This window comes from Elephas maximus, chromosome 15, assembly GCF_024166365.1.
Source record: "Elephas maximus indicus isolate mEleMax1 chromosome 15, mEleMax1 primary haplotype, whole genome shotgun sequence".
In the NCBI taxonomy this organism is placed as follows: Eukaryota; Metazoa; Chordata; class Mammalia; order Proboscidea; family Elephantidae; genus Elephas; species Elephas maximus.
The window spans coordinates 59,730,140-59,751,074 of NC_064833.1; the positions used below are offsets into that span (position 1 = coordinate 59,730,140).

At 37.8% G+C, this 20,935-nt stretch overlaps 1 long non-coding RNA gene across 1 annotated transcript in view; it reads right to left on the minus strand.

The window, feature by feature from the left end:
- Positions 1–2,824: 2,824 nt before the first annotated feature.
- Positions 2,825–20,935, minus strand: part of LOC126058509 (uncharacterized) — a 28,914-nt gene continuing 10,803 nt past the window's right edge. The window contains exons 2-3 of the long non-coding RNA XR_007513233.1: positions 5,108–5,391; positions 2,825–2,974 (exon numbers count right to left, since the gene is read on the minus strand). This is a non-coding gene — a long non-coding RNA (uncharacterized LOC126058509). The remainder of the gene's footprint in view (positions 2,975–5,107; positions 5,392–20,935) is intronic.

The window sequence follows — 20,935 nt, forward strand, 5'->3', positions numbered from 1 at the left end:
AGCTTAACTCTGCTATTTGCCAGTAGAATTAGGCCCAATGGGTAGAAGTCAGGTTCAGTACAAGAAAAGAAATGTTCAAATAATCGCAACCATGCTAAAAAAAAAAAAAAAAAAAAAAAACCATGCTAGGGTGAATTAAATTGAAAGATGGGGTTTTATCAGTGGAGAGATTTAGGCAAACTGGTGAACTCCATCAAGGATGTCAAGGGTACACAGCTATCAGAAGGGTAGTTGGACTAGATCTCTTCTAACTTTGTGATTCATGACCATTTGATTCCAAATACCTCTATCCTAAAAGTTTAAGCTATTGAATGTTATACAAAAATGAGAAAGAAGAATACCTGACACAGTACATATACAGAAGCAAATAGTACGTATTTGGTAGAAGGAAGATCAGCATGCGCAGTACACATACTGCAGCTAAAGTGATAAGAAATGGATGGACAGACTGGTAGAAAGAATTGATAGATAATTTTAAGTAGACAGAAAGGGAGAAAGACAGGTTGAGTATTATCATATTGTTTTAACAAATTTCCCAGTTTCCAAAATATAGAAATCACAATCAAGATAAGACTCTAAGAGTTTAAAAGCTATGTCTGAATAATGATTTGCATGGTTCATGTACTGGTAAATGAGAAAGAGAAAATGATTGAAAGCTTTAGTAATCATTTTTAACATCTGGATTTGGACAATTAGTGTTCGTTCTTCAGCTTAAAATTGGGTACTATTTCACATTATTTAAAATCCAGTGAGTATTGGATTTGGGGGAATTCATTTTCCTTTTAGATAAAAAATAAACAAAGGATTCCTTCCCCCAGATGGCAAGTGAGGAGAGTGAATCCATCATGTTTCTTTTACAAGCATAAATATTTGGAACGTCCTAAGTCCAGTGCTTTTTTATCTATGTATTGGGTTTGTGTGTGTGTGTTTGTGTGCAGAATTTAAAAATACAGATTATAATGATAAACATTTCCATTATATTCACCTCAAATAGAAAATTAAAGAAATATCTTGAAATGACGTTAAAGGAAATCAAATAAGATCAGAAACATCTTATTTATACTAAAAGAAATATCAACTTTCACTTCCTTTGCCTAGGTAGTTTATATCTCATGGTGGCCTGAATGATAATTCCAATAAAGAATCAGACACCTTTCATCTAATACCTATATATTATTTTGGGGAGAAAAACCAATTCTGCAGACAAACACCAGCAAAATATTTTTTTCACTTTTAAATCATTTATTTCAGCATAAAGAAATCAGAAGTTTGTAGGAGCTTTCATACTTACATTTTTCATGTTACATAACGAGGTCATTATTGCCAGAGAATAATTTCTCTTTCCAATTGCCTGAAACCACTGCCACAATAATTTTATTTAGATTGGAAAGAAACAATCATAGCATCTTTTCAATTAAGAGACATACTTCATTTTCCAATGTTTTCATTCTCGTCATTTCTTCTAAAACTCATCACATACGAAATAATTTTACTCAGCCCAAGCAACCTGTGAAAACACATCAAGGGTACAGTATAATTGTGAAGTTGCAAGGCTGTCCTTTATCTTTTTCTTGGGAATATTTTACATTAACAGGTAGAAACTCCCAGTTTTTTTTTTCTTTAACACAGTGTATGTGCTATGAAAATTAAAATATATAAAAACTATAGCTTTTGTCTGAATTAATATGATACACATTGTTAAAATATATTTTGCAAGACCCAAATATATTAAGTCACAAAACAAGTAACATAACAACTGCTGTTATATGGGCAAAGGAAATTTGACCACCATGTCAGGTGCAAGGGTCTTTCAAATCAGTAAAATCAGTATGTATTTTTCCAAATACATATTTTTTGAACTTTATATTTTCAGAAGAAATATTGTTCTCTTAAAAAGGTAGTAATCTAACTGGACTTTGTAATAAGGTGCTTAAGGGCCAAAATACACTTATAGTCATATGCTTTAAGGTAATAGAAATAAGACATTTTGACAAAGGAAAGGAAAAATAATTTAACTATAATTTACTTAAGTCCAAGAATTTTACCAAAGACTTTACATAGGTAGTGTCCCTAGATGGCACAAAGTTAAGCACTCAGCTACTAAAGAAAAGGTTGGCTATTCAAGTTCACCCAGAGCCACGTTGCAAGAAAGGCCTTCTAAAAGGTCACAGCCACTAAAACCCCTGTGGAGCACAGTACTACTCTGACACGCATGGGGTTGCCATGATGCAGTATCTACTCCACAGCAACTGGTTTTATTTTTTTTAACCTCATTCATTCTTTCAACAATCCAGGAAGTTTGCTATCATTAGCCGTATTTTACGGATGAAGAAACCCAAATAAACAAGATTGCCTTGAGGAAGAGCATTCTAAAACTAAAGCTCCTGACAGATTGGAAATTTCTAGCAAAGGTCTAACCCAAATCTATCCTCATCCAAAGTGACTCCATCTTAGATTTCTAACTGCAGCTTTTGTCATATAAGAAGATGAGCCTGTGGTTAGAAATGGTCGACGTTAGAAAAAGATAATTCAGACCTGTAGAGGTATTAGACGTTGCATTAAACATGTGACTTTGGTGGTCGGCTGATTCTCAGAAAATGCCCCCATTACTCCCCCTCAAAAATGGTTTTTCTAACCTGTGCCTGGGTCCTTCCAAAGCCCTGCATGCTTCCATGACCTTGCTCTAATCCCCCTTGAACATACTTGTAATTTTCCAAACTTAGTCCTAATTAGCCCAACTCATGATTAGAATAAGCTGATGTTTAGCATTTTCACTCTTACTCCTTCAACAAACTTATATATCAGCAGAACTCACCACCATAATGGTAAAGCAGTTTAACACAGGCAGCAGATGCCTAAATGCCAAGACACGTGTGATTTTAGTGGTATGCCAAAATCCTGTCAACTGGAGCCATCATGGCAAAGAAAGCCAACTCCTACAAAGGTGTCATCCAAGACTCTGCCACCTGCAACTCTGTAAATGTTAAAAAATCAAAAAATTTTTAGCTGCACTTTTCTGTTTGTGGTTTTTTTCTTCATAAGCTCTGCATCACTGCAGCCCCCTAAAGGACGATATTCAAATTATTCTGACACTGTGCCTTCCCATTTTACAGAATTTTTTTTTTTTTTGTCACAATAAAGCTGTTTGTTTTTAAATTTAAACAGGCTCATGGGTATTCCACTACAACAGACTGAAAGAATACAGGTAATTTATCCAAGATCATACAACTTATTAGTGGCAGCGTAACAATTTTAAACCAAATGTGTGAATCTATAGTTCTTCCTTTGTTAATATGGGAATTCTTGAATCTGCTGTGCTACAATTTTTCCAGGTCAATTACATCAACATCAGCATTAACAAAGATGTGGTGAAATTTTGGGAGGAGTGTATTCATATTGCCATTTTAGAAATAATTTGTCAGTATCCACCAAATTTTAAATGAGCATATCCTCTTATACAGGAATTCACATCTATGAAGCCATCTTATAGAAATCCTTGCTCTGCACAAGTATGTCATTACAACATTATTTACACATGCAACAAAAAAAAAATATATAGGAACAACCTATTGCCCATGAATAGGGAAATATTTCAATATAATACAGTGAGCAGACATCATATAATTACATGTAGGAAAACAAAAGAATGTGGTAAATCCACATGTACATACATGGAAAAATCTCTAAGATATACCTTTAAGGGTAAAAGCAAAATAGAATACTACAAATAATATACATTCATTTTTGTAATAATGTTAAGACAGATAGATAGCTATAGACAGACTAGACTGATAGATTCACAGGGAGAGAATGTTACTTTTGGAAAAGAAAATTTGATAGGAGTATTGGGTGAAGGGTACTTTCACTACTTTATATATTTCTGGGTTGTTTTTTTTTTAATTTTATGGTGTTGCTGTTCTTAGTTTCATATTATTCACATGATAAAAGAATTTTTTGAAGAAAAAAGTTATTAAATCCTATTTTTATTAGCTTTCTTGCAACTTTTACTAACAGCAAGAAATAAATATTTAGGATAAGTAGCTCTTCCTACTATCTAATGCTATCTTTGATTTTGTGACCATGATTTATCTTTATTCTATAAAATCACCTTACACCACAGGTCAAAGACCGAGAATCAAACATCCCCTTGTCTTCCCCACAGGTCTATTGAAGCTCCAGGACTGAATCTAAAAAAAAACCACTACCATATTAATCACAAAGCACATTTGACATTTACCATATTAAAGCACTTTTGCTCTAATTATATAATCTGGTCCTCACCATAACCTGCGTTATCTAGAGCAATTCAACAGTAATGAAATTTATATTATTCTATTTCATGCTAGTGTAAACTCATGTTTACTCATTTAACAAACATTTATTGAGGGTCTACTATGAGCTAGGCGTTTGTAGTAGGTATTGTGGAGCTAGAAAGATGAATCAGATTAGACAAAGATCCTCCCCTGAATAAAATAAGCAGCCAGAGTGTATGTGTTGGGAGAGGTGGTGAGTATTAAGGTATGTGCACAATAACATAATTTAAGGTAAAAAGTAATAGGTGCCATTAGAAAGATAAAAACTATTGTCTCAGAGGTCTGCAAATCTTGAACCCCGGAGGTCTTCTGTAAGACTGTAAACTATGAATTTATGTTATCCATATAACTATTTGCCTACTTATTCACAAGAGTTCTTTAAAGATCTTATTGATCCTATAACATCCTACTATGCAATGTGATCAAGTGCCAGCACATGAAATTAAGAGACAAGTAGATCTGACGTCCAGTAGAGGTTGCTCCATTCACTAGCTATTTGGGAGAATTATTGAACCTCTCTGAGCCTCTGTGTGGGAAACTGAATGGCCACATCCATGTATCTGGTCCATATGTTCTCCAGAAGCTTTTTGTCTAACAAGAGAAGTCAATTTCCCCTCCCCTTAAAACTGGGCATTCTTTGTATTCACTCAATTAATAGAATATGGCAGAAGTTATGCTGCATAATTGCTAAGGTTAGTCATAAAAAGTGACACTGCTTCTCTCTTTTCTCTTCTTCCCTCCCTCCACCCTCTCCCTCACCCTCACTCTCCTCCCTCTCTTTCCAGAATACTCACCTTTGGAATCCATCCACCCTTCTCTGAGGAAGCACAAACTAGCCCATGTGTACAGGTCACATAGAGGTCCTCAGCATCCCTCAGCACTTCTGTGAGTGCACAAGCCTTCAGATGATCTCAGCTCCCGGCCTTTCTGTCTTCTAGCTGAGGCCCTAGACATCATGGAGTAGAAACAAGCCATCCTGTCTGAATTCCTGACCCACAGAATCCATGAGCATAATAAACAGCTGCTTTGGTATAATTTGTAACAAAGGCATGGTAACTGGAATATTCAATTTTTTCATCTGTAAAAAAGAGAATAAGAACATATTAGAGGGTTGTTTCAAGGATTAACTGAGACAATATAAGAGATTTGATATAGTGCCAGGCACACTACACTAAAGAAATGGAAATTACTATTACCACGTTATTCTCATTATTCTCTCCGCTCTATCACTACATTACACATTATTTTTGCCTCCTCGTCCCACTTTTCTGGTAGAAAAGTCAAGCCCCATTCTGAAACTGCACCCCTAAAGATATACGAGAACTAAACTAGACATAAGCTTTTAGCAAGTGGTTTGTATATTTCTCGTATCTTCTGGTAAACATTAATTCTGAAGGTGGAAATTAACAGAGATGAAGAGTGTAGATGGAACAACAGCCAAAATGAGACAAAGTAGACAAAACTCCTCTGTGATAAATCTGCTTTCTAACTTTTTTCTGTTGTCCCTTAGAGCAGTATAAACCCACTGCCCACTGCCTTCGAGTTGATTCCGACTCATAGTGACCCTACAGGACAGAGTAGAGCTGCACCATAGAGTTTTCAAGGAGCGCCTGGTGGATTTGAACTGCCGACCTCTTGTCAGCAGCCATAGCACTTAACCACTACAACACTAGAGCAGTATGGACAAGTATAATCTCTTTCTCTCTGTCCCTCTCTCTGTCTCTCTGTCTGTCTCTCTGTCTCTGTCTCTGTCTCTCTCTCTCACACACACATACACACACACACTCTCATCAATTGAAATGAGTATCTGTATGACCAGAATTCATGCTGGTCAGTATTCAGAGGCATCAGCTTAAACATTTCATCCTTTATTCATTCATTCATTCATTGGACAGGCCTTTACTTAGAATCTTGTACATGCCAGGTGCTGTGTTGGTGATAGGAATCAATGGCATATTCTACATGGTCCCTACCACTCTTGAGGATTTATAGTCTAAACCTAGAATACAGGCAAGTCCTTTTTCTTTTTTTAGGAATTCTTCCTTCTTCCCAAAAAATCCTTAATATTTCATGTTAGTTAAAGCAGCCAAAATTTAAATCAAATAAGTTGTATATTAGTGCATCTTCAGTTTATGTTAATACTCCTCTCTTGTGATTTACATTATATCCTCCTACCATCATTTCCATCACTGACACAAATATCAACCAACAGAGTATTTCAAGTGCATCTGTTTTGCCTTAGCCCTAGTCAATGAACACAGTTAAATAATCATGGTATTGCCATCTGGGTACTGATATTATGGTGTACAGATTGCTATGCACATGAACTTAATAAACACTTGCTTAACAAGGCAATGAAAGTGTGATACTGTTAAAAACAGATTCTGTGGATATGAAAAGAATCAGACAATCTTCACAAGTCCCACCACTGTTACCTGAGGAAGCCATGTTGCTCATCAGAAATAAATCCCCTGAGTGGGCTGGAATAAACAACACCTGTATCAACTGTCATAATAACTCATGCTGCCCAAGGAAGCAGCTGCACAGAGAGCCCCTTGCACCTTAGCAAAGTATTCAGTATTCATAGCCCAAGAACCAAGTGCATGTCCTCTCTCGAGCATGTCAAGACTAACCCGACTATGACATCTATTCCTGCTTTCTCTGTCTTCACCAAAAGTCCAAGCCACCATGCCATTCCTTCTCTTTTGTTGTTGTTGTTGTTGTTAGGTGTAGTAGAGTTGGTTCCGAATCATAGCGATCCTATGTACAACAGAACAAAACACTGCCCAATGCTCACAATCGTTGTTATGTTTGAGCCCATTGTTGCAGCCACGGTGTCAATCCATCTTGTTGAGAGTCTTCCACTGTACTTTACCAAGCATGATGATGTCCTTCTCCAGGGACTGATCCCTCCTGACAACATATCCAAAGTATGTAAGATGCAGTCTCGCCATCCTTGCTTCTAAGGAGCATTCTGGTTGTACTTCTTCCAAGACAGACTTGTTCATTCTTTGGGCAGTCCATGGTATCTTCAATATTCTTCACCAACACCACAATTCCAAGGAGTCAGTTCTTCCTCGGTCTTCCTTATTCATTGTCGAGCTTTCACATGCATATGATGCAATTGAAAATACCATGGCTTGGGTCAGGGGCACCTTAGTCTTCAAGGTGACATCTTTGCTTTTTAACACTTTAAAGAGGTCTTTTGCAGTAGATTTGCCCAATGCAATGCTTCTTTTGATTTCTTAACTGCTGCTTCCATGGGTGCTGATTGTAGATACAAGGAAAATGAAATCCTTGACAACTTCAATTTTTTCTTCATTTATCATGATGTTGCTTATTGGTCTAGTTGTGATGATTTGTGTTTTCTTTATGTTGAGGTGTAATCCATACTGAAGGCTGTGGTCTTTGATTTTCATCAGCAAGTGCTTCAAGTCGTCTTCACTTTGAGCAAGCAAGATTGTGTCATCTGCATATCTCAGGTTGTTAGTGGGTCTTCCTCCCATCGTGATGTCATGTTCTTCATATAGTGCAGTTTCTCAAATTATTTGCTCAGCATACAGATTGAATACGTATGGTAAAAGGATACAAGCCTGAGGCACACCCTTCCTGACTCTAAACCACACAGTATCCCCTTGTTCTGTCTGAACAACTGCCTCTTGATCTCTGTACAGGTTCTTCATGAACACAATTAAGTGTTCTGGAATTCTCATTCTTTGTAATGTTATCTGTAATTTGTTATAATTCAAACCATAGAATGCTTTTGCATAGTCAATAAAACACAGGTAAACATCCTTCTGGTATTCTCTGCTTTCAGCCAGGATCCATCTGACATCAGTAATATCCTTGGTTCCACATACAGCCTGAATTTCTGGAAGTTCCCTGTTGATATACTGCTGTAGCTGCTTTTGAATGACCTTCAGCAAAATTTTGCTTGCATGTGATAGTAATATTTTTCGATAATTTCCGCATTCTCTTGGATCACCTTTCTTTGGAATAAGCATAAACGTGGATCTCTTCCAGCTGGTTGGCCAGTTAGCTGTGTTCCAAATTTCTTGGCATAGACAAGTGAGCACTTTCAGTGCTGTATCCATTTGTTGAAACATCTCAACTGATATTCCATCAATTCCTGGAGCCTTGTTTTTCACCAATGCCTTCAGTGCAGCTTGGACTTCTTCCTTCAGTACCATCGGTCCCTGATCACATGCTACCTCTTGAAAAGGTTGGACTGCTTATATATCCTCTAATCTGACCCAACCCCCTCCTGTCTCCTTCTACCTAAACCCCAGCATTTCACATCCTTCAGGTCCCTCTTTTCAAAGGACTTCAGGTCCTTCTTCTCAAAGACTGCCTCTGACAACCCCATCTAAGTAAGTTTCATTCTGTTATGTGTATCATAGCACTTTTTACTTCATTCATAGAATTGTTACAATTTGCAGCTACAATTTAGTTTTTTGTTTACTTGCTTATTATAGCTTTCCAAATTAGAAATAAACTCCATAAATGTCAGGGATAATACCCACATTGCTTACCACTCTAAACCCAATACCTAATTCAGGGCCTAGCACCTAGTATGTGCTCAATTAATATATATTGGATGAAAACAAACCTGTTAAGTAAGTAAATATCTAACCAAGAATTTCATTATGTAAGAAGAAACATACAGTTTACTCCATTGCCACTGTCACTACCATCATATAGGTCAACATCATTTCTTAATTAAATGATTGACTGCTTTAACTAGTCTCCTAGCTTGTAAGGAAACCCTGGTGGCATAGTGGTTAAGTGCTACGCCTCCTAACCAAAAGGTCGGCAGTTCAAATCCACCAAGTGCTCCTTATATAAGAAGAAACATACAGTTCACTCCATTGCCACTGTCACTACCGTCATACAGGTCAACATCATTTCTTAATGAAATGATTGAGTGCTTTAACTAGTCTCCTAGCTTCTAAGGAAACCCTGGTGGCATACTGGTTAAGTGCTACACCTCCTAACCAAAAGGTTGGCAGTTCAAATCCACTAGGTGCTCCTTGGAAACTCTATGGGGCAGTTCTACTCTGTCCTATAGGGCCGCTATGAGTTGGAATCAACTCAACGGCAACGGGTTTTTTTCTAGCTTCTAATCCACTATTTCTTTTCCCTTCCCAACCTGTTCTCTACATAGAACAATACCAAAAAAAAAACCAAACCCAGTGCTATCGAGTTGATTCCGACTCATAGTGACCCTATAGGACAGAGTAGAACTGCCCCATAGAGTTTGCAAGGACCGCCTGGAGGATTCGAATAGCCAACCCTTGGTTAGCAGCCACAGCACTTAACCACTACGCCACCAGGGTTTCCATAGGAACAATAGGGAGTTTTCAAAAGAAATTGGAGAAAAATTTTTTTAAAAGTTGGGACTGGCGGTGCCATGGTTAAACACTTGGCTGCTAATCGAAAGGACAGTGGTTTAGACCCACCAGCTGCTCTGTGGGAGAAAGATGTGGCAGTCTGCTTCCACAAAGATTTACAGCCTTGGAAACCCTATGGTGGAATTCTACTCTGTCCTATAGGATCACTATGAGTTGGAATTGGCTCGATGGTAAAACTTTGAAAGGTGAAGAGAAGAAGGCAGACCAGCTAAGGACTTTCAGATCTATGGAATGACACAATAATGAGTACTGTGGGACTTCTTTTTGCCTCATATATCCAAAATTTAAAATTGAGAAACCAGCAGCCCAGAAATACTAAAAGGTGCAGGCAAAATAAGTCCCAACAGAACCCTGCTCTCTCTAGCCAAAGGACCAGAAAAGGAGCAACCTAGCAAGACTGAAAAGTGGTACACAATAACCACTCTATTTCAGCTAAACACCACTGAAAAAACTGTGGCCCCACATACACTCAAGCTAGCAAAAGCTGCGTGGAGAGCCTCAATGTCCACACTCATGAGGCTATAAAGAGGTGCCCCAATACTTTTGTCAAGGTGGTGTTACAAAAGGCCAAGTAGGGAGCTAGGACTCTCATTCTCCTGCCAGCAGTAAAGAGACACTGGTGTAGGGTCAGAGGAGACCTAGTGTAGAGTCAGGATGTTCACCACTGCACACCTGTAATGAGACCACCCCACCATGGTGTCAGTGAAAAGCTGGAACTCCCACCCCTCTCCAGCAATAATGAAGTGCATCCCCCTCAGGTGTCAAGAGAGACCAAGTGGGGAATCTGTACTTCTACCCCCACCTACCAGTAACAAGGCAATGTTCTTGCCTTCTCCTTCTGGAGTAGCGTCAGTAAAAACCAACTCAAACAAGATCTCATAGCATAGTATAAAAATGTCCAGGTTTTCATTGAAAATCCCTCATCATACCAAGAACCAGGAAGATCTCAAACTGAATGAAAGAATAAATAGATACCAATGACAAGATGACAGAAATGCTAGAATTATCTAACAAAGACTTTAAAAGTATCATTATAGAAATGCAGCAATGAGTAATTACAAATGAACCTGAAAAAAATGGAGTCTCAGTAAAAAAAATAGAAAGTCTCGGCAAAGAAATAGAAGACATAAAGAACCAAACTGAAATTTTAAAACTGAAAATTAATAATCAAAATAAAAAGTTTAGTGTATGGATTTAACAGCAGAATGTTGGGGACAGAGGAAAGAATCAGCAAACTAGAATACAGAATAACAGAAATTATGCAATATAAACAATAGAGAGAAATACACTAAAAAAAAAATAAGCAGAGTCTCAGAGATCTGTGGAACTATAAGAAAAGATCTAACTTGTCATTGCATCTCAGAAGGAGAAGAGAAAAGGACTAGGCTGACAATGTTCACAAAAATATAATGGCTGAAAAATTCCCAAAATTGACTAGATACATAAAGCTATGCGTTCAAGAAGATGAGTGAACCCCAAACAGAATAAAACCAAAGAAATCTACTCCAAGATACGTCATATTTAAATGCCTGAGAGCTAAACACAAAGTTTTGAAAGCAGAGAAAAGGAATAAAAAATTTCAATGGCAGCAAATTTTCTCATTAGCCAGAAGGAAGTAGCACAATATTTTTGAAGAGCTAAAAGAAAAGAACGATTTTCGTGGCACAATACTTTTCAAGAAGGAAGTGGCACAATATTTTTCAAGCGCTGAAAGAAAAGAACTATTTTGGTCCTCTGTTTAAGTGGATAGACTCCTCTGAACATCTATGAACAGAGCAGATAGGTTCACTTCCACAATTTTCTAAGTTTACGAGCTTCATTTGAAAACAAAAGGTATCATATGAATTTTTCCTCCTTCATGGTATCAGGGAAACCTTGGTGGCGGAGTGGTTAAGTGCTACAGCTGCTAACCAAAAGCTTGGCAGTTCAAATCCACCAGGTGCTCCTTGGAAACTCTATGGGGCAGTTCTACTCTGTCCTATAGGGTCGCTATGAGTTGGAATCGACTCGACGGCAACAAGTTCAGTTCAGTTCATGGTATGAGATATTGAATTCTAAAATTAAATCAAGTTCTGCTCTGTTCCTCTCTGGCCCAATTCCATGATCATGCTACCTTGCAGATCACTCACGTTCTTAAAGAGTAGTGCTAGGATTTAGTTTATGGTTCAAAACTGAGGTTCTAGCCAGGTACGTCTTTTATATGAGAAGTACGAAGTGGAAGAACAACTTGGTTGCCAATATAATTTTTGTATAAAATACCATGTTAATTGTCCACAACTGACAATTACGTTTTGTTTGTTGACTTTGAGCTTGGAATCACTTGTTAAATAGACGAATAAGTGAATCAACAGATGGACAGACACACTGATGAATGCATTAAAGGCAGTTCCAAATATACTGATTGTATTTTAAAACTGTATTTGTAAGTTGGGGTAAATTCAATTTGGGGTGCCTGAATCATATGTTCTTTGGCAAAACATAAAGAACTTCCCTTCAGTACTCCATCATCCATCCCCGTGCTAGAGAGTAGGAGCTATGATGCCTGCAGTGGCGATTCCGTATCTGGGATACAGGGTTCAGCAAGAAGCCAGGGAAAGAGATACATCAGAATTCTGGGGGCTGAGTGTTTCAGATGAAATCTCCACAGCAACGATTTACAAAGTATGATCCACAGGCCCCTAGAGGGCTTCAAGATTGTTTCAGGAAATCATAAGAGCAAAAAAAAATTTTATAACAATGCTACAACATTTTTTGCCTGCTTTTCTGTTGACATTTGTATTGATGGTACAAAAGCAATGGTGGGTAAGACTGTTGATTTCTTAGCACAAATCAAGTCTGGGACCAAAGTGTACTAGCAGACACTAGATTTTTCACTGCCACATGCCCAAAGTGGAAAACAACCAAGAGCGCCAAGATCTCCTTGAAGAAACAGTAAAAATAATAATTTCATTAAATATTAACCATTGATTACATATTGGTTTAGTAGCCTGTATGACACACACTGAAGTAGAAGGATTGACTACATGTTTGATTAATTTCAGATTGCAGAAGTTGGTGTCTTCATCTTTGGCCTTGGTGGTTGGTGCATAAATTTGAATAATAGTCATATTAACTGGTCTTCCTTAGTGTTGTACTTCAGGATAGATCTTGAAATGTCCTTTTGGATGATGAATGTGATGCCGATCCTCTTCAATTTGTCATTCCTGGTATAGTAGGCCACATGATTTTCCAATTCAAAATGGTCAATACAAGTCCATTTCAGCTCACTAATGCCTAGGATATCTATGTTTATGCGGTCCATTTCATTTTTGATGACTTCTAACATTCCTAGATTCATACTTTGTACATTCCACATTCCTATGATTAATGGATGTTTGCAGCTGTTTCTTCTCATTTTGAGTCATGCCACATCAGCAAATGAAGGTCCTGAAAGCTTGACTTCATCCACATCATTAAGGTCTACTCTACTTTGAGAAGGCAGGTCTTCCCAGTTGTATTTTGAGTGCCTTTAGGCTGGCAGTTCAAATCCACCAGGCACTCCTTGGAAACTCTATGGGACAGTTCTACTCTGTCCAATAGGGTCACCATGAGTCGGAATTGACTAGATAGCAACGGGTTTCCAACCTGAGGGTCTCATCTTCTGGCACTATATCCAACAATGTTCCACTACTATTCATAAGGTTTTCACTGGCTAATTTTTCCAGAAGTAGACTGCCAGGTCCTTCTTCTTAATCTGTCTTAGCCTGGAAGCTCAGCTGAAACCTGTCCACCATGGCTGACCCTGCTGGTATTTGAAATACTGGTGGCATAGCTTCCAGAATCACAGCAATACGTAAGCTACCACAGTATGACAAACTGACAGACATGTGGCAGCTTTCCTTCATGGGCAATAGTATTGCTGACATATATATTATGAAGAACTGTTATAACATTTCTAAATCCTTATGTTCAGCATAAACATAAATTTTTAGAACACACACTACACCATCCCTCCCCTACATTATCATTCAAACAGGCCCTCCTACATTCACTCGTTGAACTATAATAAGACGCATAATTTTAACTCACACAATGTGACTCTAACCTGTCCCTGAAAAGTGTGTGTTCTATCATGAGGCTTCATGGGCACCACGTGAAACCAATAGGAACCCTCCTTTTTTTACAGGTTTCTTGATTACTAATCAAGCTTCATTGATATCACTCAAGAGTAATAAAACATTTATTGTAAAAAAAAAAAAAAAGTCATCAACTAACATCCTAGAACAAAGCCCAACTATCAGTTCTGAAAGAATGGTTGTTTCCAAATAATCTCACTGAATTAGTCTTGGCTGGAGAATAAATGACAGATAGAAAGTTATACAGAATCTAACGTAATGAAAGAAATGGCAGAGCCATAAGCAGATAATGAATCCTCACAGTAAAAGATATGGCACTGTTGTAACATGTTAATAAGCCACCATGGCAGACTTGCCTGTCATTCAATGCTATTATCATGCCCAGTGGGAGTGTGATTGGTTTTGTTGTTTTAAGCAGTGATGTAGACAGTGAATCCAAAAGACGGAGAAACAGCATATCCAGCACTACACCTACAAACCAAAGAACTTCTACAAGAATTCTATGCCACAAAAAAAAAAAAAAAAAGCCATACACAAGTGGAAATGCAACTGTCATTTTTTCTACCATGCCTGCACTACACAGAGCAATTTTCAATATCCTTTTTTACTCAGGGTAATGTATGTAGGCCAAGCTTTGATTTTACTAGAATTGATCATAACATACAGGAAATATTTCTTTAATTTCTCCACTAGGAAATTCATGTCTTTTAGAAAACATGCAGCATTAACTTATGGTATAGTGACTTTAAAAAATTTATAAGGCTTTTTGGAAAAGTAGAAATTCTTATATAAGTTTCTAAAAACATGTATTAGTAATGAAATCCGTAAGTAGATATGTCCTAAGAAATAGGATAGTCAATGCCATAGCTATTATTCGGAAACTAATATGATGTATTATATAATATTGCATGCTCTCCAAAACACAAAATTTTAAATAGATACGTTTATTTTGTAAAGAAAACTTACCTAAAAAAATGATCAAATAGTATAAGTAACAAAGAAAGAAAAAAATTCAGTGAGGCTGAGATAAAAAATTTCGTAGGTACCTGTGATGGTTAAGGTTGTGTGTCAACTTGGCTGTGCCATGATTCTCAGTGGTTTGGCAGTTATTAAATGATGTAGTTTGGCAGTTATGTAATGATGTAATTTGGTGGTTATGTAATGATGCCGTTATCCTCCATTTTGTGATATAATGTAATCACCTCTACGATGTGATCTGATAGGATCAGCCAATCAGCTGGAACAAATCTATCTTGGAAGAAGTACAGCCAGAATACTCCTAAGAAATGAGGATGTGTTTGGACATGTTAACAGAAGGGACCATTCCCTGGAAAAGGACATCATGCTTGGTAGAGGGTCAGCAAAAAGAGGAAGACCCTCAGTGCGATGCACTGACACAGTGGCTGTGACAACGGACTCAAACATGGCAACAGTTGTGAGGATGGCACGGATCGGGAAGTGGTGCACTCTGTTGTGCATGGGGTCACTATGGGTCAGAACTGACTCCATGGCACCTAACAACGACGACAAGTTTAGGACATTCTTCATGTTTGCACTATATTTAGTTTAATAATAATATTACTTAATAATAAATTAATTAATTATTTAACAATATTTCATTGCAATTTTATATAATTTGATAACGGGCTTACAAAAGTTCTGAAACTTTAACAATCAACTCTTGTGAGGCAATAAAAGGTCCAACACACAACTGTATAACTCACCTAAACTAAAGCTCTTTGGAGTCTCAACAATTTTAAAGAGGTAAAGAGTTCCTGATCAAAAATTTGAGAACTGCTGTTCTAAGAGTGAGCTATAAACTGGTTGCTGGTGAGAGAAATTAAAATAATCACGACTGGAGGTTAGAAGAAAGAGAAGATTTGAGAGGGAGAAGTGTGCTGGGAAATAAGAAGGGAAACAGAGTCAGAGAAAAAGGGTTTTGTTAGTGGGGGTAACACGGCCCAAGTGTTCTCCCCTTTCTCTTCCTTTCATTCCAACTCACCTGCTCCGCTTTCTCCTGACTGTGATGCTTAGATTCCAGGTCTCCCTGCTGCATTTCCATGCCAACACCTTCACCATCGCCACCTATCCTGACTCCATCACTACCAGACAAGCACTGATGACAGATAAATTTGGAGACCAGGACTGAAGAGAGGGGTAGGTAGCACCACAGACAGTTGGGGCATTAGTTTGTCAGCTTAAAACTAAAATGTTGAATTAACCTCATAAAAACCAACCAAACAAACTAAACGATTCCGACTTATAGCGACCCTACAGGACAGAGCAGAACTGCCCCACAGAGTTTCAAAGGAGCAGCTGGCGGATTCAAACTAACGACCTTTTCGTTAGCAGCTGAGCTGTTGACCACTGTACCACCAGGGCTCCAAATAACCTCATGGCTTCTACCAAATTTTCAAAGTGGCAGTGGAGAAGGGAAAAGAGAAAGCGAGCTCTCCAACGGTATGGCAATTCATACCTGAGTATACACGAAGAGTACTGATTAAGAGTTGCAAATTTACTACTACATTCAATTAAATGGGGAAAGTTTTATGAAAGACATGTAAATTTGGGAATCAGATGAAAGAGGGAGAGTTCAGTGAATTGCCTAAGTGTAAGAAGGGAAGTTAGAAAACCTGCAAATGTAACAACTGAACCAAAAATTTTATACTCTTGGTTACTGATCCATGATTACAATTATGTAAATATATTGAAATACATAATCTAAGCTTTATCAAAATTAAATATCACCAAAAAATCTAATTGAATAATTAATTTCCTTAATTTTTAAGGAACAATTAGTGCTGACTTTTTTTTTTTTTTGAGAGTACTAGGAGACAATTGGGGCCTTAGAATGAACATTTTACATATAAACCTCATTACTGAATGTCACATCTTTTGCATGTTTCACTCCAGGCTTTTTGAATTCTCAACAAACCCACTTTTGAATAATACATACTAATGTTAAAATCAACACTTTATATCTCAGCACTATATATCTCAGAAACCACATTATGTGATTTATATTATACATAAAACACATCAATACATTTTATTTTGCTCTTCAATGAATTTCTTTTGGAACTGCTTATATTTTTTAAGTACTATATAAATGTGAAATGCTAAATCTTACCACAAGGTGGCTCTTCTTAGACTCTAACTGCATCATGTAAGCAGTTCTTGAAAAAGAATTTCCATACAGATTATCTCTTAAATGATCTTTTAAAGCAGAAAATAGTGAGATAAAGCCAGTTTGGGAAAGTAAAAAAAAAAACCTAAGAACAATACGCTATATATACATACACAAATAAATGTCATTTCAAAGATATGTATGTGTGAGAGAGAAACAGAGACAGGGACAGAGAGAGAGAAACAGAGAGACAGAAGAGAACCTGCTGCCATAATACACCTATTTAGAAGATATTTAGGCTCCTGAGTAACTGCAGTGGAATATGGTTCTTAGTGCAGCTCCTAAATGCTGTATGGAAGGCACCTTGAATAAATTCTTTCATCATTTACTGGGAAATCCATTATTGCTTCTTCTTTACTTGTCCAGGAGTATATCTCCCACTCAATGTCCAATGCAGGGTAGCATATGAAATTATTCACTTAATAAGCTGATTTACCAGCATTTTAGGGAAGCCCAAAATGCAAAACACTCATTCATTCAGCAAATATGTATTGGTCCAGCCCATATTCCAGACACTAGAGTAGACATCATAGTAGAGTGGTTAAGAACAGACCCTGGTACCAGATCGTCCAGGCTCGGATCATGGTTCCATTCTTTACTCTCTGTGTGATTTTGAGTAAAATAGTTTATTTGTGTCTAGATCCATCATATGTGAAATATATATAATAATCTAAGATTGTAATGAGGATTAAATAACTCAATATAAGTAAAGGTTATAGAAGAGCGCTTAACATAAAGTGCTTGATAAGTGTTTGCTGTTATTATTAGGCACTATAATAGATTTTAAAATATGTCCTCAATTTCTGTGACACTCCTCCCATAGAACTTAATCCCTTTTTCTTTAAACATAGGCTGGCCTTAGTAAGGAAACACTGGTGGTATAGTGTTAAGTGCTACGGCTGCTAACCAAAGGGTCCGCAGTTGGAGTCCACCGGGCGCTCCTTGGAAACCCTATGGGGCAGTTCTACTCTGTCGTACAGGGTCACTGTGAGTCGGAACTGACTCGACGGCCCTGGGTTTGTCTTTTTTTTGGGGGGGGGGTGGTTGGCCTTAGTAAAGCCCTCCTAATACACAGGATGTGCTGTATCTTATGCAAATAACGCACGCCCTCTGCGTTTGTTTGCTGGTCGCGCCTCCAACCACCCCCATCCCACCTCCTACAAGGCACTCTCATGACTGTGGCCATGTCAATCCTCTTCCACATTTTGCTGTTAAAAAAAAAAAAAAAACTAGCATAGTGCGCTTATGAAACTACCCCAGGGTGGTGAGGGAGGGCGCGGCCGTCTAACAAACACAGAAGGTGTGTGCTGTTTGTGTAAAAATACGGCAGTGACTTCAAAGGCTAGAAGAAGTGATACAACTTCAAGGTGGCTCTCTTTTTTCTCTTAGGATGCTCACCCTTGGAACTCAGCCACCATATTGTGAAGAGGCCAAGCTAATCTTAAATAAAACACTGAAGAATAAATTTGGTAAGAGTACAAAACTTATACTCTGAAAACTACAAAACATTATTGAAAAAAAATTAAAACGATCTAAATAAATGGGAAGATATGTATGTTCATGGATCAGAAGACTTAAATGCTGTTAAGATACCAATGCTGCCCAAATTGATACACAGATTCAACAAAATCACTATCAAAATCCTAGCTGGTATTTATTTTCAGAAACTGACAAACGGACCTTCTCTGTTTACTGTAAACACCTCCGAGTCCTGCTTTTACATCTATAGAATCAAGGTAATAATTCTCTCTAAATATTGCTACCAAAAAAAAAAAAACCCAGTGCCGTCGAGTCAATTGTGACTCATAGCGGCCCTCTAGGACAGAGTAGAACTGTCCCATAGAGTTTCCAAGAAGCGCCTGGCGGATCTGAACTGCCGACCCTTTGGTTAGCAGCCGTAGCACTTAACCACTGCCACCAGGGTTTCCAAATATTGCCACATACCCTCTAAATTATCTCCCTCCCTCTAGTCTTCTCTCTCTTCTATTTATTCCAGACACCAAAGACAAAGCAATCTTTCTGAAATCCTAATTTGATCCTGGGTTCCTTTCCCTGACTTCCCCTTGACTACTCTCAATAGTTTACTTCTAAGCTTCTTAATCTTGCTTTCAACAGCCCTTTATGATTTGGTCCTCATTTACTTCCTCTGTTCCATCCTAGCCTTCCCCACTCTACACTCTGTATTATAGCCCCTATGAATTTTTCCTGTTTCTCTTCTTACACTCTCTTCTGAAATCCAAATAATTCCCTGGGGTACACAGACTACAGTCTCTACATAGTGTTCTAAACAAAGAAACATGAAACTTGTTTCTAAAAGTTTAAAGGATAGGGTAGATCTTAACTACGGAAACTCACAAACTGGTGGCACAAGAAGTTTCACAGAAAGCTACCTTTTATACACACTCCTTCCCCTGAAGTTTCCCCTTCTGAGCAGCTGGTAAAAATCTTTTCCTCTCTCTTGATACAACTCTTTTACAGTAGGGTAGCTCCTCCCTCCATTCTGCCCTATCCCCAGGATGCACCACCCCCAGGCTAGAAGTGGTCCCTGGTCTTCCACTCAAGCCCAACAGCCAAGCTAATCCACTCTGGAATAGTCTAGGACAGCTAGAGATCCAAGCAGGTTCAGATCCCTAGACTGCCCTCACTTTTTCAGAAGAGAATAACATGGAACTTCCTGGGAAAGGTAATCTCAGCTCCCTCTCTGTTGCTTTCCTTATTTTAAAAAATCGACTCATCACTAACTTTGCAAAATACCTAATAAGCAAAATTAAGCTCCAACTTTAAAAGTCAAGGGTCTATAGAAAATTGTAAATAACCACACATTCAGAATGTTTTACTCCTAATACACTTGACTTTACCATGCTATTTTTCACCTTCAAATCTTAGGAAATACTGTCCTTCTGCCTGGAACACTCTTCTCCCCTATCCATACCCCTCTTACCTGCCTAACTCCTACTCATCCTGAAATTAAATCTTATTTCCTCCAGGATGCCTTCATTGACTACTCACCCTGCAGTCTGAGTTGACATACTTTCTTGGTGTAAATATTCTCTACTTTACTCAGTTATGATGCTTACTGGACTTTACTGTAACTGCCTGTGTGGTTTGTCTACTCCCAACTATACTGTAAGCACCATGACGGCAACCATGAATTTTGTTTTAGTGACCACTGTATCGTCTGTGACACACCATATGTGCTAAACAAATATCTGTTGTTGGTGGAGAGAATAAATGAGATGACCTGTGTAAAGTGACTAGTGTAGAAACTGACAATCCCAACTCCAAGTACAACTGCCTCTCTCTTCTTTATGTAGATCAGCCATCCTTGTTGAGAGAGCCACCCTTGCATCTAGAACACTTTAGTATGTATTGATTTAAATGTTTATCACTACTTAACTGCTGGGTGAAGTCAATAAGTATAAAGTCCTTATTTTTATATGCCCAGCACCAGTAATTGTGCCTCACACACATAAAAGTGCTCTAGAAATGTGGGCTGACTAAATGAATGGGAAAACAAACATGGAAACAATTTCAATACAATGTGATAAAGGCCATAATAAAATCTGTACAAAAGACAAATAAGAGCATAAAGTAAGACATGCCAAATAAGCTTGGGAAATCTATTTTTAAAAAAACTTGAGCAGTAATTTGAATGATGAATGGAATTTTTCAGAGAAAAGAGAAGTAATGGCATGGACCAAGGAAAGGAAGTATTTCAAGTTTATGACAAGTGATTCATTAAGTATGTCTGGTCCCAGAGAAAAGAAAAAGAAAATTAGGGGTGATAAGGTTTTTTTAAGGTTAGAAGGGTAGACAGGAGCCAGATCATAACTCTCCTTGGGTGCTAGGTGCTGGGGTAGAGAGTTTTACATTTTATCTCATAAGTAACTGAGCATTAATAAAAAGACT